Source organism: Ambystoma mexicanum, chromosome 7p (genome assembly GCF_040938575.1).
Source record: "Ambystoma mexicanum isolate Mex_15411 chromosome 7p, UKY_AmexF1_1, whole genome shotgun sequence".
Lineage (NCBI taxonomy): Eukaryota > Metazoa > Chordata > Amphibia > Caudata > Ambystomatidae > Ambystoma > Ambystoma mexicanum.
In genome coordinates this window covers 385273295-385296229 of record NC_090939.1, presented here as the reverse complement: position 1 = coordinate 385296229, position 22935 = coordinate 385273295, and the positions used below count along the sequence as shown (strand labels likewise).

The 22935-nt window shown below is 53.8% G+C and overlaps 1 protein-coding gene across 4 annotated transcripts in view; it reads left to right on the top strand.

The window, feature by feature from the left end:
• LOC138526081 (multidrug resistance-associated protein 1-like) overlaps positions 1-22935 on the top strand; it is a 1621759-nt gene that overhangs the window by 293055 nt on the left and 1305769 nt on the right. The gene's annotated exons all lie outside the window — the stretch shown is intronic.

Sequence of the window (22935 nt, the reverse complement as noted above, 5' to 3'; positions counted from 1 at the left end):
TCTCAGTAAGCATTTAATTTCGCCGTAGCTGTGGCCAGGTATAGGCCACAAACATCAGACTTAAGGAAAGGCAGAGCTAATGGGAACCTACCTCAGTAGATGAGCTATTGTAATGCCAGTTTGAAAGCCTAAAAAAATAAAATTTGAGTGTACCTATCTAGTACCACTAAGACACTATATATTTTCTAAACATATTACGAAATGAATGGGGACTTGGACTATTTTTGGCATTGTGTTTTAAATACCCACAAAGTGTCACTTAGTCTGTATTGCGGCTTTGCATTTTTTAAGACGATGATTTGATGTTGCTGATGAGTTGTAGTGTATGTCTAATGTGTAAAAGGCTTAAGTTGAGCCGTAATGCAGTAAATTAAATACACATTTGCTTCTGCTATTCAAATGTTGGCGTATGGTGAACTCCGTGGCAGAGGAAGGTTTTGGTGCATATGGGTTAAGGGCTCCTCACAGGTTCTGAATAGTACGTTTTACAACTATGGGAGTGACAATGGGCACTGCATCAGAATCCAAAAGGGGCCGCACGGGAGTACTTGCCCCTCTTCTGAAGACTCCCTATCCCCGCCACTGCTTGTCACTTTGAAGGTACAGCCTTGCTCTGCTATTTAAATCCCTGAGGCAACACCATCGAGTCTGACCCTCAGTGGGGCCTTGAATGTACCGCTCTTTGGTGATCTTCTGCAAGTGCATGATATCCTGACTTACTGCATGCACGATTGCATCTGCAAACATCAACAAGTGAACATTTCTTCTGCTCCATTATTCCAAAGTCCTGGCAAAGCAAAAACAGGTGTGGTGTGGTGGCTGTTTCTCATAAGCGGAACACTAGTCAATGAGAACATTTCCAACAATGTTTTATTTCCCCTGCTTGTAACTTGTCATTGGCTTGTATGAAGACCTGAAAAGGAAAATGAGTCATGAACCTTTAAACCAGTCAATGTCTAAAATCCTAGGGATTAGGGTAATGTGCACATTCTTTTTGCATGGACAAGGTAGCTGTGGTGAATGTAGTTTTGCTTGACTCTCCTTTAATTCATGGAAAGAGTTGAACAGTGTTGGCAATGCTGGACCGTGTGTGGGTGGATCCTGGAGGATGATTTTCATGCCGAACTAGGATTTCTCTGGTGATGCAAAGCTCGAGACCATTTCCATTGTGTTATTTTCAAAAATACACAGCCCTGCGAAAGTGATGTTTGTCGTGGGCTGACTTTAAGGTAATATTATTTTGAACTCCTGTAATTAAGTTGTACTGTTATTTTCCTTTTTTAAAAATAAATAAATGTGGGATGACAAATGACAAGTACCAGAATGGCAAGCGAGCATCACAGCAGAGACTGGCCTAACCACTTGCACCTGTCGGGTAACAAATTGAGATCTCTGTAAAACTATCCTACTACTTTAACAACTTCAAAAGAGGATTAGATAAAGCCGCAAGCCTTTAGCAATGTTTGATATGGCATACATGCCGTTTGCATGATACAACACACCAAATAAAGAATAGTTGAGAAATATAACCAATATATTTTCTATGTGGCAAACAAGCTATCAGCATGACAAATGGAATTGACTTCTTTGAACAGCAAATTATAATTATTCCGTTTTTCTTTCTTTTATGAGCAGCCATTTGCGGGCAGTGGGAGGTTTTGGCTTTTAGATGCAGATGCTTCAAATAAAGGTAGCTAAAATAATATAGTGACATAATGCTAAGACATCATCATCAAATATTTAATTTCGCCATTGCCATAAAAAGTGTATACAAAACAGTCAAAACAAATACCTAAGTACATGAATACATGCTAAATACACCCCAGTAAAAAAACTCCATAAAATAGCATCATCGCGTTTGGGTCATTATAAGTGTCCACTGCCAATCCCATAAGGCTGTGAACAATTCGACATTGATGTGGCAGCACTCATTCCATCTGGTTGATTTTGAGAAACTTGGCTCTGAGCAGCCAAGCACAATAGATCTAAGGCGCAAATGCAAAGATCACCAAATTAGTATCTGTGCTCTCGGACAACGGCAATGCTTCATGTAAGTGCCTAATATTAAATGTCAGCAAGACAGGTTTTTAGTAGTTTGTTTCTGAGCCCCAATTTATAAGGGCATACAAACGGAAAGTGAGCAATGTGCCAAGACTACAGACTTTACAGAGCTCAGAGTCAATTCTCGCCATTTAAAAAGTAACATTTTTAGTGGCAACATTCCCAAGTGTTCTTCGCGTACAGCAATCTAATCATAGGCATGGCAATATTAACCAGGTAGTCTTCCTTTCCTGGGGGTCATTTACATCTTGAATATTTCCTTTCCTGGGTCGTTCATCTAAAGAAGGTGTCAATATTGCATTGGGTTTTTAGCCAATATTTTTGCTTAATCTGGGATTTCGATTGCAGATTTATAGATTCATTGTTGGACCATAAATGCAACATGCCCAGTGAGCTCAATTATTTCCTCCCATGCAGACACCACTGAATGCTGCTGCCACCTGGTTGCCACAGCACTTCACGCATTGCATCTTTGTATGTGGACAATTTGGGGGTCATATCCAGCATAGAGTGGGTCTACTGGCCAGTACGTCTGCCATCAATGCTTGTGGTAGTTCGATATGCAAGAGCATATTCAGGGTGCTCTTTAGTGCCTGTAGTAATAAAAAAAGGCATTTTCAGTGGTTTGCAATTGTGCACAATTAACATAACCCCAAATATCGGCTCTATAAGTTGAAGTTGCCTTTGCTTGCACATTATACAGTTCAAGTGAGGGAGATAGTTCACCACCACCAAAGAGTTAGCTAGTTGTAGTAAGGCATTACTGTTTCTATCCAGTGTTGTCTCTGCCTTCTCTAGCTGCGCAGACCATGATCCTTTGGCAGCGAGTCTACTACCCGGATAATCAAAGGTATTTTACCTGTTCAATAAGTATTTCCCATATCTTCACATTTAGCTTAGCACACTTCTTGCTGATTGCTGGGCCGAATATCATTGCTTTTCTCTTTTAAATGCTAATTGTGAGACCACTATCAATGCAGCCATTATGAAAGATATCAGCCTTCCTTTTTAGATATGCTGTGGTTTTAGAAATCAAAATGAAATTGTCGATAAAGAGCAGGAGAGGTATAAAATGACATCCCAATCTTGGTGCATCAGTTTCTGCCTGAGATAGGCCAATGATCAGTTTGTTGATATATATATATATTCAGTGAAAAAACTTTGTTAAAGGGACGTTACGGTTAAGTTGCGCTACTAAAAATCTATGAAATTCAGTGAAAAAACTTTGTTAAAGGGATGTTATGGTTCCAAGTAAAACCGAAAAACCCTTGAAATTCGCCAGTTATGGTAAGCTAAGCAACCATAACTCGCGCCACCACCGTGCACTGCTAAGCCTAAAACCCAGGACATCAAAGATGACATCACAAATGCGGCGTCCCGGTGTAGCAAGGAAAATCTTTTACCAAGATGGACACCAGGGAAAGGGAAGGGGGGGTGTATAAAGAGAACACAACAGGGTATCGGAGAGGGGTGGGGGGGACCAGGAGAGAGACACGGGGCATGAGCTGGGGGTGGGGGCAACAGGAGTGAGACACGGGGCATGAGCCGGAGGTGGGGGGAACAGGAGGGAGACACGGGGCATGAGCGGGGTGTGGGGGGTAACAGGAGAGAGACATGGGGCAGGGGGTGGGGGGCAACAGGAGAGAGACACAGGAAATGAGCGGGGGGTGGGGGGAACAGGAGGGAGACACGGGGCATGAGCGGGGGGTGGGGGAACAGGAGAGAGACACGGGGCATGAGCAGGGGGTGGGGGGCAACAGGAGAGAGACACAGGAAATGAGCGGGGGTGGGGGAACAGGAGGGAGACACGGGCCATGGGCGGGGGGTGGGGGGAACAGGAGAGAGACACGGGGCATGAGCGAGGGGTGGGGGGCAACAGCGGAGAGACACAGGGCATGACCGTGGGGTGGGGGGAACAGGAGGGAGACACGGTGCATGAGCAGGGGGGTGGGGGGCACCAGGAGAGAGACACGAGGCATGAGCGGGGGTGGGGGGGCAACAGGAGAGAGACACGAGGCATGAGCGTGGGGTGGGGGGCAACAGGAGAGAGAAACGGGGCATGACCGGGGGGTGGGAGGAACAGGAGGGAGACACGGGGCATGAGCGGGGGGTGGGGGGAACAGGCAGGAGTCACGGGGCATGAGCAGGGGGTGGGGGAAAGGGGGAGACGGGGCATGAGCGGGAGGTGGAGGAACAGGAGGGAGACACGGGGCATGAGGGGGGGGTGGGGGGAAAAGGAGGGAGACACGGGACATGAGCGGGGGGGTGACAGGAGAGAGACACGGGGCATGAGCGGGGGGCATCAGGAGTGAGACCCGGGGGGTGAGGCGAACAGGAGAGAGACATGGGGCATGAGCGGGGGGTGGGTTCAGGAGGGAGACACGGGGCATGAGATGAGCGGGGGGTGGGGGGAACAGGAGGGAGACACGGGGCATGAGCGGGGGGGTTGGGGGGAACAGGAGAGGGACACAAGGCATGAGCGGGGGTGGGGGGAACAGGAGAGAGACACGGGGCATGAGCAGGGGGTGGGGCAACAGGAGAGAGACACGGGGCATGAGTGGGGGGGAACAGTAGGGAGACACGGGGCATGAGCGGGGGTGGGGGGTAACAGGAGAGAGACACGGGACATGAGCGGAGGGTGGTGGGCAACAGGAGAGAGACACAGGGCATGAGCGGGGGCAACAGGAGGGAGACACGGAGCATGAGCGGAGGGTGGGGGGCAACACGAGGGAGACACGAGGCATGAGTGGGGGGACAGGGGAGACACGGGGCATGAGCGGGGGGGTAGGAGGCAACAGGGGGGAGACACGGGGCATGAGCGGGGCGTGGGGGGCAACAGGAGGGAGATGCGGGGCATGAGCGGGCGGTGGGGGGAACAGGAGAGAGACGCGGTGCATGAGCGGGGTGGGGGAACACGAGGGAGACACGGTGCATGAGCGGGGGTGGGGGGCAACAGGAGGGAGACACGGGGCATGAGCGGGGGTGGGGGGCAACAGGAGGGAGACACGGGGCATGAGCGGGGGGTGGGGGGCAACAGGAGGGAGACACTGGGCATGAGCGGGGAGTGGGGGGCAACAGGAGGGAGACACAGGGCATGAGTGGGGGGTGGGGGGAACACGAGGGAGACACGGGGCAAGAGCAGGGGGTGGGGGAACATGAGGGAGACACGGGGCAAGAGCGGGGGGTGGGGGAACACAAGGGAGACACGGGGCATGAGCAGGGGGTGGGGGGAACAGAGGAAGCACGGGGCATGAGCGGGGGTGGGGGGAACAGGGGAGACACGGGGCATGAGCGGGGGGACAGGGGAGACACGGGGCATGAGCAGGGGTGGGGGAACGGGATACACAGGGCATGAGCGGGGGGTTCAGGAGGGAGACACGGGGCATGAGATGAGCGGGGGGTGGGGGGAACAGGTGGGAGACACGGGGCATGAGCGGGGGGGTTGGGGGGAACAGGAGAGGAACACAAGGCATGAGCGGGGGTGGGGGGAACAGGAGAGAGACGGGGCATGAGCAGGGGGTGGGGGCAACAGGAGAGAGACACGGGGCATGAGCGGGGGTGGGGGGGAACAGTAGGGAGACACGGGGCATGAGCGGGGGTGGGGGGTAACAGGAGAGAGACACGGGGCAAGAGCGGGGGTGGGGGGCAACAGGAGAGAGACACAGGGCATGAGCGGGGGTTGGGGGGCAACAGGAGGGAGACACGGAGCATGAGCGGAGGGTGGGGGGCAACACGAGGGAGACACGAGGCATGAGTGGGGGGGACAGGGGAGACACGGGGCATGAGCGGGGGGTAGGAGGCAACGGGGGAGACACGGGGCATGAGCGGGGTGTGGGGGGTAACAGGAGAGAGACGCGGTGCATGAGCGGGGTGGGGGAACACGAGGGAGACACGGTGCATGAGCGGGGGTGGGGGGCAACAGGAGAGAGACACAGGGCATGAGCGGGGGGTGGGGGGCAACATGAGGGAGACACGGAGCATGAGCGGAGGGTGGGGGGCAACACGAGGGAGACACGAGGCATGAGTGGGGGGGACAGGGGAGACACGGGGCATGAGCGGGGGGTAGGAGGCAACGGGGGAGACACGGGGCATGAGCGGGGCGTGGGGGGCAACAGGAGGGAGATGCGGGGCATGAGCGGGCGGTGGGGGGGAACAGGAGAGAGACGCGGTGCATGAGCGGGGTGGGGGAACACGAGGGAGACACGGTGCATGAGCGGGGGTGGGGGGCAACATGAGGGAGACACGGGGCATGAGCAGGGGGTGGGGGGCAACAGGAGGGAGACACTGGGCATGAGCGGGGGGTGGGGGGGTAACAGGAGGGAGACACAGGGCATGAGCGGGGGTGGGGGGCAACAGGAGGGAGACACAGGGCATGAGTGGGGGGTGGGGGGAACACGAGGGAGACACGGGGCAAGAGCGGGGGGTGGGGGAACATGAGGGAGACACGGGGCAAGAGCGGGGGGTGGGGGAACACGAGGGAGACAACGGGGCATGAGCGGGGGGTGGGGGGCATGAGCGGGTGTGGGGGGAACAGGGGAGACACGGGGCATGAGCAGGGGGTGGGGGAACAGAGGAGGCACGGGGCATGAGCGGGGGTGGGGGGAACAGGGGAGACACGGGGCATGAGCGGGGGGACAGGGGAGACACTGGGCATGAGCAGGGGTGGAGAAACGGGATACACAGGGCATGAGCGGGGGGCGGGGGGAATGGCAGGGAGACACGGGGCATGAGCGTGGGGTGGGGGGACAGGAGGGAGACACGGGGCATGAGCGGGGGATGGGGGGCAACATCAGGGAGACATGGGGGATGACCGGGGGCGTGGGGGGAAACAGGAGAGAGACACGGGACATGAGCAGGGGGAGGGGGGCAACAGCAAGGAGACACGGGGCATGACCGGGGGGGTTGACAGGAGAGACACAGTGCATGAGCGGGGGTGGGGGGTAACAGGAGAGAGACGAGGGGCATGAGCGGGGGGTGGGGCGAACAGGAGAGAGACACGGGGCATGAGCGGGGGGTTGGGGGGAACAGGAGAGAGACACGGGGCATGAGCGGGGGTGGGGGGGAACAGGAGAGAGACACGGGGCATGAGCTGGGGTGGGGGGGTAACAGGAGAGACACTGGGCATGAGTGGGGGTGGGGGGCAACAGGAGGGAGACATGGAGCATGAGCGGAGGGTGGGGGGCAACACGAGGGAGACACGAGGCATGAGTGGGGGGGACAGGGGAGACACGGGGCATGAGCGGGGGGTAGGAGGCAACAGGGGGAGACACGGGGCATGAGCGGGGGGTCAGGGGCAACAGGAGGGAGACACGGGGCATGAGCGGGCGGTGGGGGGAACAGGAGAGAGACAGGGCATGGGTGGGGGGAACACAAGGGAGACACGGGGCAGGAGCGGGGGGTGGGGGCAACAGGAGGGAGACAGGGCATGGGTGGGGGGAACACAAGGGAGACACGGGGCAAGAGCGGGGGGTGGGGGAACAAGAGGGAGACAACGGGGCATGAGCGGGGTGTGGGGGGCAACAAGAGGGAGATACGGGGCATGAGCGGGTGTGGGGGAGAACAGGGGAGACACGGGGCATGAGTGGGGGGTGGGGCGGAACAGGGGAGACACAGGGCATGAGCGGGGTGTGGGGGGAACAGGGGAGACACGGGGCATGAGCGGGGGGACAGGGGAGACACGGGGCATGGGCAGGGGTGGGGGGAACAGAGGAGGCATGGGGCATGAGCGGGGGGACGGGAGACACGGGGCATGGGCAGGGGTGGGGGGAACAGGGGAGACACGGGGCATGAGCGGGGGGCAGGGGGAACGGCAGGGAGACACGGGGCATGAGCGTGGGGTGGGGGACAGGAGGGAGACGCGGGGCATGAGCGGGGGGTGGGGGGACAGGAGGGAGACGCGGGGCATGAGTGGGGGGTGGGGGGACAGGAGGGAGACACGGGGCATGAGAGGGGGTGGGGGGAACAGAGGAGACGCAGGCGGTGGGGGGGAACAGGGGAGCCACGGGGCATGAGCGTGGGGTGGGGGACAGGAGGGAGACGCGGGGCATGAGCGGGGGGTGGGGGGACAGGAGGCAGACGCGGGGCATGAGCGGGGGGTGGGGCAACAGGTGGGAGACACTGGGCATGAGCGTGGGGTGGGGGACAGGAGGGAGACGCGGGGCATGAGCGGGGGGTGGGGGAACAGGGGAGCCACGGGGCATGAGCGGGGGGCAACAGGTGGGAGACACTGGGCATGAGCGGGCGGAGGGGGGCAACAGGAGGGAGACACGGGGCATGAGCGGGGGTGGGGGGGAACAGGGGAGACACGGGGCATGAGCAGGGGTAGGGGGAACACGAGGGAGACACGGGGCATGAGTGGGGGGTGGGGGGAACAGGAGAGAGACACAGGGCATGAGCGGGGGCAACAGGGAGACACGGGGCATGAGCGGGGGGTGGGGCGGAACAGGGGAGACACGGGGCATGAGCGGGAGACACTGGGCATGTGCGGGGGGAGGGGGGCAACAGGAGGGAGACACGGGGCATGAGCAGGGGTGGGGGGGAACAGGGGAGACACGGGGCATGAGCAGGGTTAGGGGGAACACGAGGGAGACACGGGGCATGAGCTGGGGGTGGGGGGAACAGGAGAGAGACACGGGGCATGAGTGGGGGGCAACAGGGAGACACGGGGCATGAGCGGGGGGTGGGTCGGAACAGGGGAGACACGGGGCATGAGCGGGGGGTGGGAGGGAACAGGGGAGACACGGGGCATGAGTGGGGGGTGGGAGGAACGGCATGGAGACACGGGGCAGGGGAACGGCAGGGAGACACGGGGCATGAGCAGGGGGTGGGGGGAACAAGAGGTAGACACGGGGCATGAGCGGGGGTGGGGGGGACAGGAGGGAGACACGGGGCATGAGCGGGGGTGGGGGGAACAGGGGAGACACAGGCCATGAGCGGGGGGTGGGAGGAACGGGAGGGAGACACGGGGCATGAAAGGGTGGTGGAGGGAACAGGAGAGAGACACGGGGCATGAGCAGGGGTGGGGGGCAACACGAGGGAGACACAGGGCATGAGCAGGGGCTGGGGGGAACAGGGGAGACACTGGGCATGAGCAGGGGGTGGGGGGCAACAGGAGGGAGACATGGTGCATGAGCGGGGGTGGGGGGAAAAGAGGAGACACGGGGCATGAGCGGGTGGTGGGGGAACAGGGGAGACATGGGGCATGAGCGGGGTATGGGGGGCAAAGGAGGGAGACACAGGGCATGAGCGGGTGGTGGGGGGAACACGAGGGAGACACGGGGCATGAGCGGGGGGTGGGGGGAACAGGGGAGACACGGGGCATGAGCCTGGGGACAGGGGAGACACAGGGCATGAGTGGGGGTGGGGGGGAACAGGGGAGACACGGGGCATGAGTGGGGGAATGGCAGGGAGACACAGGGCATGAGCGTGGGATGGGGGACAGGAGGGAGACATGGGGCATGAGCGGGGGGTGGGAGGGACAGGAGGGAGACACGGGGCATGAGAGGGGGGTGGGGGGAACAGAGGAGACGCAGGGGGTGGGGGGGAACAGGGGAGCCACAGGGCATGAGCAGGGGGTGGGGGGCAACAAGAGGGAGACACTGGGCATGAGTGGTGAGAGGGGGGAACAGGGGAGACACGGGGCATGAGCAGGGGTAGGGGGAACACGAGGGAGACACGGGGCATGAGCGGGGGGAACAGGAGAGAGACACGGGGCATGAGCGGGGGGCAACAGGGAGACACGGGGCATGAGTGGGGTGTGGGGCGGAACAGGGGAGACACGGGGCATGAGCGGGGGGTGGGAGGGGAACAGGGGAGACACGTGGCATGAACGGGGGTGGGGGGAACAGGGGAGACACGGGGCATGAGCGGGGGGTGGGGAGAACGGCAGGGAGACACGGGGCATGAACGGGGGGTGGGGGGACAGGAGGGAGACACGGGGCATGAGCAGGGGGTGGGGAGGAACAGGGGAGACACGGGGCATGAGCGGGGTGTGGGGGGAAACAGGATGGAGACACGGGGCATGAGCGGGGGTGGGGGGAACAAGAGGAAGACACGGGGCAGGGGTGGGGGGCAACAGGGGATACACGGGGCATGAGCGGGGGGTGGGGGAAACAGGATGGAGACACGGGGCATGAGCGGGGGTGGGGGGAACAAGAGGAAGACACTGGGCAGGGGTGGGGGGCAACAGGGGATACACGGGGCATGAGCGGGGGGTGGGGGAACAGGGGAGACACGGGGCATGAGCGGGGGGTGGGGGCAACAAGGGGGAGACACGGGGCATGAGCTGGGGTTTGGGGGGTAACAGGAGAGAGACACGGGGCATGAGCGGGGGGTGGGGGAAACACGAGGGAGACACGGGGCATGAGCAGGGGGTGGGGGGAAGAGGGGAGACACGGGGCATGAGCGGGAGGTTGGGGGCAACAGGAGGGAGACACGGGGCAGGGGGTGGGGGGGACAGGAGGGAGACACTGGGCATGAGCGGGGGTGGGGGCTACAGAAGGGAGACACGGGGTATGAACGGATGAACGGGGGTGGGGGGAACAGGAGGGAGACACGGGGCATGAGCGGGGGGCAGGGGGGAACAGAGGAGACATGGGGCATGAGCGGGGGGAACAGGAGGGAGACACAGGGAATGAGCGGGGGGTGGGGGGAACACGAGGGAGACACGGGGCATCAGCGGGGGTTTGGGGCAACAAGAGGGAGACACGGGGCATGAGCGGAGGGTGGGGAAACAGGGGAGACACGGGGCATGAGCAGGGGGTGGGGGGACAGGAGGGAGACACAGGGCATGAGCGGGGGTTGGGGGGAACAGAGGAGCCACGGGGCATGAGCGGGGGTGGGGGGGGACAAGAGAGAGATACGGGGGGTGGGGGGGTACAGGAGGGAGACACGGGGTATGAGCAGGGGGGTGGGGGGGACAGGGGAGAGACACGGGGCATGAGCAGGGGGTGGGGGAACAAGAGAGAGACACGGGGTGGGGGGAACAGAGGAGACACGGGGCATTAGTGGAGGTGGGGGGGAACAAGAGAGACACGGGGCATGAGCGGGGGGTGGGGGGGAACAGGGGAGACACGGGGCATGAGCGGGGGGGTGGGGGGAACAGCAGGGAGACACGGGGCATGAGAAGGGGGTGGGGGGACAGGAGGAGACACAGGGCATGAGCAGGGGGTGGGGGGTACAGGAGGGAGACACCCGTAATGAGCGGGGGTGGGGGGAACGGGATATCCACTCCTCGGTCCTCCGCAGGCCACCGTGTGGCGATGGCGTGTCTCCTGCAAGTCTGCAGCAGCCTGGGACGTTCAGGAAGTGTAATCCACATGAGCCTCACACAGCCCCATTGGAGGCCCCGCTGTCCTCTGATCTTATCGCATCGGAAAGACACAATTTCACTTTCACTTGTTCCGTTGTGATAATCACTTGCGAAATCACTGCAGTGCTTGCCACAGATGCCAATATGCCAGCGATAAACTAAGATGACGGGCGTCTCTGAAAATGCGACGCATTGCACGCTTCACTGCAGCCAATGGGAGAGCACGTCAGATGTCTGCGGACATCACGCAAGCCGCTTGCTCAATCCCCGTCCTGTCCACGGAGCGAACAGGGAAGTGTGTCCGCGAAGCGGACACAGATATCACTCATTTTTTTCACTTACATTTTTGTCATTTTTAAAAAAACTACTGGATGGATTCACACCAAATAAAATAAAACACGCTTTGGGGACCACGCCGCCGCTCCTGCTGCAAATTTGGTGTAAATCCGTCCAGCGGTTTGGGCTGTAGGCGTGAGCAAAGTTTTTTCCCATTATGTCTATGGGGAAAAAATAAGTTTTGGGACCCCCCTATAACTTTGCCCCCCCTGGACCGAACCTCACCAAACTTTGCAATAAAATTCAGAGTGGGACATATACTTTTTTTTGCAAAGTTTGGTGAGGATTCGTCCTGGGGGAGCGAAGTTATAAGCCGCCCAAAAAGTGCTCTTCCTATGGAAACAGCAACTTAACCATAACTACATGGCCACTACCGTGGCCATGTAATATATATTTCTGAGGCTTGAGGAATCTGCTTAGATCACATGCTGTGCATAGGCCAACATCTATTGGAAGCTGCAGAGTATTAGTTTGGGTGTCGACCTAGGCGTGCCAGTAATACTATTCCTAGTGTGACGTCCACTGTACCCATGATCCCTCACACGTGTAGGACCCTCGGATTGTTTGTTTCTGACATGAGGTAGCATGAGGAGTAGCGTGAGTACAGAGTATCCAAGCAGATAGCTAGATAAGACTACAAGCATCCATGCGCTTTCTCTCAGAGGGGAGGAAGGGCGGGCGTATGTGGATCTAAGCAGATACAAACATCAGGAATACGATTAGCTGTGGGTTCCTTCAGTGATGGCAGCAATGCCGCCCTATCGGACGGCTAGGGCACAGGTGTGTCGTTAGACACCCGAGCGCAAGCCCCCGACTTCGGAGGACTGTCCGGCAGGGCAGTTATGGGGACTACACCCGGCAGCATGAGCGCTACACACACACTTACATCTAAGCACACTAACCCCACCCGAGACTCGACACGCGTGTCGAGTGATCGGCAGAAAAAGGCACAAAGAGAGCGGTCCGCAGAATCTGTGTCCTCTGGGCGTTCCAGGCCTCGATCGCCTCATGACACACAGCAACCGTCTATGATTGCTAAGGGTTCCGTGCTTCCTAAAGTCACAGAGGTATGGTCATCAGAAGAAGAATCCGATGTCCACCCCCAAGCAGCACGTTCAAAGTCGACTCCGGCAGTTTGTTCCACGTCTGCCTCCGAGTCTTGACGTCCCCCCTCTAAAACTTCAGAACCTATGGAACCCACCTCCGAATCTCGACGCCAGGCGTTGAAAGATTCAGGGAAAGCCAAAGAGTCAGGGAAACATGCCTCTACACATGGTAAAGGGGACAAACAACAGAAAAAATCATCTGAACACCGGGTTCAGAAAGACAAACAATTCTTCTGGGAAGTCCAAGACCCCTGACACTGTCACTAGGCCTAAGGTTGTCCCTCCCACTCCACAGGATATAGGAATAGAAGAGGAACCTCAACAAGAGGTGTTCATTCCCAGTTTCGAGGAATGGAGCTCTGGAGCTCGAAAGACATCAACAGAGTGATGAGGAGAATGTCTTTTATGGCAAATTTTTAAGAGAAAAACCCCGATTACTTTCTTAGCTATCGGAATACCCCTGCTACCTCCACTCCTTCCGGATCCAAAGACCCGCAGCCTCCTAGTGAGAGACCTCGTACTGAGACTCCAGTTCAGGGCCTGATTTCAGACCCACTCACTATTCAACCTTATCTTCAGTATAATGAAGATCCAGACATACAAATACTGGACGACCAGGCGGGGCTCGAATATTATTGGGACTATGAGGACCACACCTCTGGATAATCAGCCATTATTGAATGAGCTCTTAGCTAAAGCTGCAGAGCATTTTCAGATAGACAATCAATGGGCTCAAGAAGAGTGAGACTTTGCAGAGGAAATTATGGGGGACAGGAAATCCGTTGCCCAAGCCATACCAATTCTGAAATCCATTCAACGCAGAATTGACCCCTCCCTCCTCACACCTAACCTTACCCGGGCAGTCAACCCAAGAATAGAGAAATTATTCAGGGCCACCCCCTCTGACCCACTTTATATAAGGGGTCAGCTTAAACCCGACTCTTTGGTGGTCACAACCACCAGAAAAAGGCCAGGGACACCTCTAGCATACTCTGAAGCTCCCCCAGACAAGTAGAGCAAAAAGATATATGGGCTAGGAAGGAAAGTGGCTTCCACCTCCGCTTACCAGGCAAGAATTGTTAATACCACCACTCTGCTGTCAAGTTACAATTGTCACCAGTGGGAGCATGTAGCTGCCCTCATTGCCTCCGCACCTGAACCTCTAAAGGGCCAGTTGGCCCAGATTGCGTCAGAAGGGAGATCGGTGTCCGGATGCATTCTCAGGGTGACTTTTGACGCAGCAGACAATGCAGGCTGGCTCATCACAGAGAGCACAGTCAACAAGAGCCACGCTTGGCTGAGGCAGTCGGGGTTCAAACCTGAGACCCAAGCCACTCATCGACATGCTGGTGGAACCAAATGTCTTGTTTGGGAAAGCGGTGGAAGAGGCACTCAAAACAGTCAAAGACAAAAAGGAGACCCTAAAGTCCCTTGTACAACTAACCAATAAACCCACAAACCAACAAGGGAATAATAATTTTCGTCGCTGTCGCGGCCAAAATTCCCAGAGAGGGTCCAATTACTCTCAAGGACAAGGAACATCCTGGGGAGGCAACCAACAGGCTACCCAGAGTTTCACCAGAGGTAAAAAGAAGGGGCCGTGGTAAAGGGAGAGGCAGCCCAGGTAGAGGCGGCACGCCTCCCAACAAACAGTGACGCTCTGCTCAGGGTCCCTTCCCGTCCATCCCCAGTAGGGGGGCACATTTCCAGCTTCACCCACGCATGGGAAGGGATCACCTCGGACAGATGGGTGCTGTTCACAGTGTCCGCGGGATACTGTATCGAACTGTTGGAACGCCCCCGCAGCCATCCTCCAAGACAGAAAATACACTCCTTGGAGCACCAAAGAATCCTCCTCGAGGAAACCGTCATTCTTCTTGCAAAGGACGCGATAGAACTCGTCCCGGGCAACCAGGTAAACCAGGGTATTTATTCAATTTACTTCCTTGTGCCAAAAAAAGATCTAACAATGCGCCCAGCATTAGACTTAATCCCTGCAAACAAATATGTCAAGCCTCAAAAATTTCGCATGACTACACTCCAGGAGGTAATCCCCCTACTAAAAAGAGGAGATTACTTGGCAACATTGAACATGAAAGATGCCTATTTTCATATTTCCATGCTCCCAGCGCACAGAAGATTCTTGCGCTTCAAGGTGGACAGTCAGCACTACCAGTTCAAGGTTCTGCCCTTCGGTATAGCCTCGGCTCCAAGGGTATTCGCCAAGGTACTGGCGGTGGTGGTGGCACAACTACGCAGGGAGGCTATCCCAGTGTACCCTTAATTGGACGACTGGCTCATCACTGGGGAGACCCCAGTAATTTGCAGTTCCAACATCCAAAGAACGATCAACCTCCTCTTCGAATTGGGCTTCTCAATCAATGAGAAAGAATCAAGCCTGGTGCCAAGCACCTCCAAACAGTTCCTAGGAGCTGTCCTAAACAATCAAGAGGGGTTGGCCTTTCCATCAGAGGAAAGAATTCAGAATCTATTACTGCAATTCCTCAATATCAGTCCGGTCGTCGGATAAGGGTTCGCAAAGCGATGTGTTTGCTAGGCATGATGGCGTCATGTATTTACCTGGTTCCCCACGCGCGCCTGCACATGCGACCCATGCAGGAATGGTTGGTGAAACAGTGGTCTCGGGCAAGTGGTCAGTGGGACGATCTAGTGGTCGTTTCGCCAACACTAGTACAGAGTCTTTGCTGGTGGACCTGTCAAAGGGAAACCCCTTTTACGATCCAAAAATACATGCTGTAGTCACTACCTCCTTCACCACAGAGGTCAGGTTCTCTGGTCTCACACAGTGGCCAAGAATCACATCATCCTGCTAGAACTCCTGGCAGTCTTCGGAACGCTTCGAGCATTCGAACCCCACCTACTGAACCTGTCAGTGCAGATCCTAATGGACAGCACGACTGCAATGTTTTACATAAACAGGGGGGCACTCGTTCGCCAAATCTGTCCAGGCTTGCCCAGAAACTTTGGATATGGGCACTCACACGGAACATTTACCTGTCGTCTCAACATGTTCCAGGGGATCTCAATTCACTAGCGGACGCTTTAAGCAGAGACCCCCTCCCAGAGGAACACAAATGGTGTCTACACTAAGAAGTCGTGGGGGACCTCTTTTCAGGGTGCGGGGTCCCCTCTATAGACCTATTCGTCACAAGCGAAAACAGACAGTGCCCCGGATTTACATCCACGTTCCCCCAGCCAGACTCCATGGGGAACGCCCTATGGATGAACTGGTCAGGGATGTTTGCCTACGCTTTTCCACCAACCCCTCTGATGAGGAAGGTGGTCAACAAGATGCACAGGGAATAGATGACGCTCATCCTAGTTGCTCCCATGTGGACGAGACAACCGTGGTTCCTGCACCTGCGCAAGATGGCAATGTGCGAACCCATCAGACTACTGTGCTGGCACAACCTACTCTCCCAGCACGGAGGACAAACAGTGCATCCTCAACCCAACTCGATGAACTTGGCATTATGGCTCCTGTAGTCATAGAGTTTGGCCATCTCAACCTACCACAGAGATGCATGGACATCCTAAAAGAATCAAAGAAACCGAATACAAGACACTGTTACTTTGATAAGTCGAAAAGATTTGTTATTTGGTGCCAGAATAAACAAATCAACCCAGTTGATTGCACTCCTTCCAATATTGTCACCTACATGCTCCGCTTACTGGATGCAGGGTTGGTATTTAATTCACTCAAGGTACATCTGGCGGCGCTGTCAGCCTACACCACCTCCCATACCAAGGTGTCATGGTGGAAGGTGCCAGTTGTGAAAGCCTTTATGGAAGGGGTGAAGAGACTCCACCCTCCAATTTCTAATCCCCCACCAGGGTGGGACCTTAATGTGGTGCTTGCTAAACTCGTGCCCCCCCCTTGAACCCATGCATAAAGCTAGTCTCAAACACCTAATTTATAAGACTGCCTTATTAGTAGCCATTACATCCATAAGAAGGGTCAGTGAAATTCAGGCTCTATCAGTGCATGATCCTTTCTTTACTGTTCTTAAGGATAAACTGGTTCTACAAACTCACCCTATGTTCTCACCTAAGTTAATTTCAAAATTCCATGTTCAGTCCATTGAGCTTCCGGCCTTCTTCCAGGAACCCAAAAGCTCAGCTGAGGTAAAACTACACACACTAGATGTGCGAAGAACGGTCCTCTACTACGTAGACAAGACCAGACCGCTAAGAAAGACAGATCAACTGTTTGTCTCCGTAGCTGCAGGCAGAGAAGGGGATCGCGTCTCTGAAGGCGCCATCTCTAAATGGATAGTCAAATGTATCCAGCTGTGTTATTCCCTTTCAGAAAAAACACTGCCTTTTACGCCCACTCTACAAGAGGCACTGGAGCCACTCTGGCTTTCATTGCAAATGTACCCCTTGACACCGGTATTACCCAAATTGACCTTTTACAATTGACCTTTTGCACAATTGATCTAATTATAGTGGTCCTAATTGACTTTCTGCACAATTGACCTTCATATTATTTTACTTATTTTATGCATGTATTGGCTTGGTTTTGGATTTTAAATAATATAAGGGGATTGGGTGGGGGGTTGCAGGGGTTTTTGGATTGGGTGGGGAGTTGCGGGGATTTCCCCCCGCATATATGCCCTAATTGACCTTCTAAATTAGGTCAATTCTCCCGAGGTCAATTCTGAAAAGGTCAATTAGTATACAACCTTGACACCATTTGCAAAGCAGCTACATGGAACTCTATTCACGCCTTTACTTAGCACTAATGCATTGACACTCATTCCAAGACAGATACTCAAGTGGGACAAGCGGTTCTAAGACATTTGTTCACCCATGACCCTTCTCACATCCCACCTCCTTCTTCTAACACTGCTCGCTAATCTATGCACAGCATGTGATCTAAGCAGATACCACAAGCCTCAGAAGGGATACATTACTCACCGTAATCGTATTTCTGATGTTTGTATCTGCTTAGATCCACATGTGCCCGCCCTTCTCCCCTCTGAGAGAAGGCGCATGGATGCTTGTAGTCTTCTCTAGCTATCTGCTTGGATACTCTGTACTCACGCTACTCCTCATGCTACCTCATGTCAGAAAAAAACAATCTGAGGGTCCTACACACGTGAGGGATCATGGGTACAGTGGACGTCACACTAGGGATAGTATTACTGGCACGCCCTAGGTCGACGCCCATTTTAAAGTTTCGTAAAACAAACTGTAATACTCCGTAGCTTCCACTAGGTGTCGGCCTATGCACAGCATGTGAATCTAAGCAGATACAAGCATCAGGAATACGATTACGGTGAGTTATGTATCATATATATATATATATATATATATATATATATATATATATATATATATATATATATATATATGTGGGCACCAGTATACAGCCCTTGCGTACGCCAAGATTAATGTTGATTGGGCGGGTGGTGTTTCCTGCAAAGTTCCGCCTTGCTTTCCCAGTGTTAACCTTATACAGGCTCATGATGGAATGCAAAAGGCCTGGAAGTATACCGTGTCCTGTTAGGTCCCTCCAAAGTGTATTGCATGTAACAACATCAAATGCCGCCTTGAGGTCAATGAAAATGGGGTAAAGGTTCAATTTCTTAAAGGCTACATATTTTTGATGGATCAGAAATAACCTAAAGGCTTGATCTATTGTGCTCAAGCTGGGCTGAAAACCGACTTGAAGGTGGCTAATTACGTATGGCTCCTTGGCCTATGATGCCAGATGTAACAAAAGTGTAAGTTCAAACATCTTCCCAGATGAATAAAGCAATGATATTGGCCTGTAGTTTGCATGATTACCCCTAGCCCCCTTTCTTGTACACAGTGATTACGATGGCTTCTGTCCATGATTTAGAGACTCTGCCAGATGCAATTACAGCATTAAAAATGGCACAGATTATGTGCGCCCATATAACGATTTCCTTCATAAAAAGGTGGACAAGTATTAAGACAGGTTCCGGAGCTTTACCTGCCCTCTGCGCTAAAATGGCCTTGTTGACATCACAAAGGTTATGACATAGGTCAATGACGGGGAGACCAAGGGGATTATCAGATACAATGGGTAATACAGCATAAGGGTATGCAACACCAGATGCGTAGAGATCAGCAAAATGATTTACCCATACTTCCTTGGGAATACTCACATAATTGCTATTGGATTTCTCAGTCGTGACTCGTGCAAACATTTTCTAAAAGGTTGCACTGTACCTGCTTTTTACAGCAAGCAAAAGCTAATGCCACTCATTCGTCATAAAATCAACCTTCTTATTCACTATCATACCATTTTGTGTATTTTACAGTACCAGTATGGACCACTTTACTATGTTTTGTGACAAAGGGTACTATTTCGCTCTTCATATGTTCATATAAACTTACCTACTCACTGCTGCTTAGCGTGTTGCTGAGCACCTGTTCCAGCTGTCGTAGCAATGCAGGATAAATCTGCGCCTTCGTCCCCTTGGTAAAAACATCCTCCCACTTAACTCTTCTTCTGGAGTTACCAGTAATTGATACAAGGTTTGTATTATGATCATCGTTGTCCCCATGGGCTACCTTGAGCCTGGCTACCAGTGGTCGGTGGTCACTCTCTGTGCGGTCGATTACATGCATGTCATGTCAATGGCAGTCCTTGGCAGAAATGTGAATGTTATCGATGTGGGATTGGTGGAAACCAGCTAAGAAAGTAAATCAAGCTGGTTGATCACCATGTTTCCGACCATTAGCTACCCTGAGCTACCTGGAGCTCTAAATTCGCTAAAACACGTGCCACCCTTGTGGCGAACCTATATGGTTTAACAGGTGTGAGGGGTCAGAAATGTCAGGTGGACAACTTGGTAGATGATTTTCATAAGATTTTATTAACTCAAAAGGGTTTGACAAACACCTCACTATCACTACCCTGGCGAGGAATTCCATGCCTATCAAAATAAACTAAAGGAAACACACTAACAAAAGGAATCTGTTCCTCACACTTATACATATAACAAACTTAACAAGGTAATGTATGGCAATTTGAATATAATAGAAATAACAGTTATATGCTATATACACCTGATAACTGATAAATGATAACTTTTTCTCCTTGTAACCTGTAACCTAGGTGAGAGCCCCTTCCCCAGATTTAAACAGGATTTGTAATCAGCAGTTCAAAATAGGAAAGATCTGTCTTACAACAAAGTTCTAATGATAAAGTTCTTCCTACTCCAAACAGTGCCACTTGGAGTTTGACCAACAGTTCAAAATGTTCAAAACGTCTTTATCCCTCTACTTGTAACTGAGAGTTCAACTCAATTTCTTCTTAGCAAATAAGAATGCTTCCACAGTTCGTTTGTTTAAAAATCAATGCTTTTTGCCAGCATGATTCCACAACAGTTCACAATAGACTTGAGTCATCCTGCCACTTCTTTTTCTTCACAGTCTTTATCCACAACACAGTACTTCAATAACTTCTTCCTCATGCACTCACCTGCCAGGACTATTGCGTCAAAGTCCCTTGCTCTATTATACTGGCCTGCCAGGTCTCATGGCCTCATTACACGGTAGGCGGTAGGGATTTAACGTTACCGGTAATGGAATACCGGTAACGCTAAATCCCCATCCAAATTATGACCTTGCTCACCGCTATTTGCGGCACCGCTAAGTACGGTGCCACTAATAGCGTTCAGTCCGCGGGCGCGCGATCCTCACGTCCGTAATTTACGCCATGCCGCTATTAGCACATCACCACAAGCCAGGCGGACGTGCCAATAGCGTCATGGAAAAGCGCCCAAAACCCCTTACAGGCATGGCGCTAATACCGCCATCGCGAACCACCCGTTAAAAGAACTGTGCAGTGTTACCACCTGCCACAGGTGGCCACAATCAGCACAGGTGGAGGCAATGGAGACTGTGGCTGCTCAAAAGGAGCACACCACACCCCTTCCCACACCAAGATGGTTCCAATACTAGCAGCATTACATGGCCTGGAGGACCTGATTGCAGCGCAGCTGCAACAACAGGCAGTACAGAGGAGACACAGGAGGAGGAGGAGGAGGGCAAGACAGGCACAGCAAGCACCACCACGGCACCTAATCATACCACAGAGGCACCCACCAATTCCCAGGATCAGAGCCAGTCCATTTAACCTAACACCTGAGCAGATACACACCCTGTACCGTCTGAACCGGATACCATCACCAGCATCGTGGACATGATACACCACGACATTGTGAGCCTCATAGACATCAGAACTGCCATCCCCCCTCTACTGAAGGTGGTGATTGTGCTCCATTTCCTGGCCACAGGCACCTACCAGCATACAGTGGGGCAGATGCATGGCATCTCCCAACCAGTATTCTCACGCACACTGAACCAGGTACTCAATGGCCTCCTGAAGCATGCACCCGAACACATATACATGCCACGGACTGCCCAGGAGATTGCAAACACCAAAGTCGGTTTCTATTCACTGGCAGGCATTCTAAGTTGCATCGGGGCCATTGACTGTACACATGTGGAATTGGTCGTCCCACTTCACAATGAAGTAGTGTACCGAAACAGGAAGCAATTCCACTCCATCAATGTCCAAATGGTATGTGACGCCAACAAGATAATCACACATTGCTGTGCCAGATTTCCCGGATCTACCCATGATTCCATGGTCCTGCGGAACTCAACTATCCCCCGCTACATGGAGCGACAAACGGGACAACGTTCGTGGCTACTTGGTGAGTAGCAGGCCAAGCACATGGCAGTGTGCTCTGGGGGGGAGAGATAGATACTCCAACTGGGTGTGCTTGGGGGGGAGAGATAGATACTCCAACTGGGTGTAGCCTGTAGTCCGTCGTCCAAATGCACATACAGATGTAAGCCAATGTCCATCTGGGAGGGCCGCAACGTACTTGAGATGAACGGACATGCAAGTATATGCTACACAACACGGATGACAATCCAAGTCTAGAAACATCAAACATCAAACCACATCCACACTGCACAACATTCCACGCCACAAAATACACAAATGTCATCCATGCCGTCAACATAGTCCTGCTGAATTCGTCCAGCACGACATCAATAATGCAATGTGCCCTTCAATGCATGCTAAGGTATACCCCCTAGCCATAGCAATGCACCACAAACCCATAGCACCACTGAAGTGATGCCTCTCAGCATGGCAACGTCAATGTAGGAAGGGAGGTACATCAACAGTGTGGTACCAAATCTGCCTGGGCACAGGGACACCAAGACCTGGCCTCACACAGGACATGTCAATTACTGTTGGAGGCATAAATGGGGCATGTCTACTTGCAGGGTTGAGCCCACCTTTGCACATTGCAGTTACACAGACCATTTGCATGTATGCTGTTGATTGTATACTTGAATCTCAATGCCAAGTCAATGTTTGTGAAATGAACAGGCCACACTTGAGGTGAACAGTAACAGGACCCCATTCCTTCCCCCATATAGGTGATGCCAGCTATCCCCTGAAGAGGTGGCTCCTCACACCTGTATGGAACCCACAGAACAGGCACGAAGAGGAATACAATCGTGCACACACCCGTACCCGCATCGTGATCGAGCAGACCTTTGGACTTTTGAAGTCACGGTTTAGGTGCATTAGCAGGTCTGGTGGCGCTCTCCTGTATGGCCATGACAAGGTGGCCAAGATCACCATGGCATGTGTCATGCTGCACAATATGTGTATCAGACGTAATGTGCCACCGCCCCCTGACGTTGAAATAGAAGCACCTGATGAGGATGATGATGGTGATGAGGATGGAGGTGAAGGGGATGCAGGTCATGCAAGAGGGGATGGCCAGGAGGGACGTGCTGTGAGACAGCATCTGATCAACCAAATATTCTGCGTAACATGTTCTCGTACTGTCACCTGGATATGGCTAGTAATGCACTGGTGTCGGTTTGTGAGCTCACAATGGACCTTGGCATCAATAAAGTACACATACACAATGAAGGAGTACAGGCCTGTGTTTTGCTCAAACACCAGTGTATTTATGAACTTAAACAGGAAAATGTGTATGTCCCCAAACATCCCACCACCCTTCCCCCATCCCCCACAACAGTCCCATCACACCCTTCCCCCCCCACTCCCCACAACAGTCCCATCACACC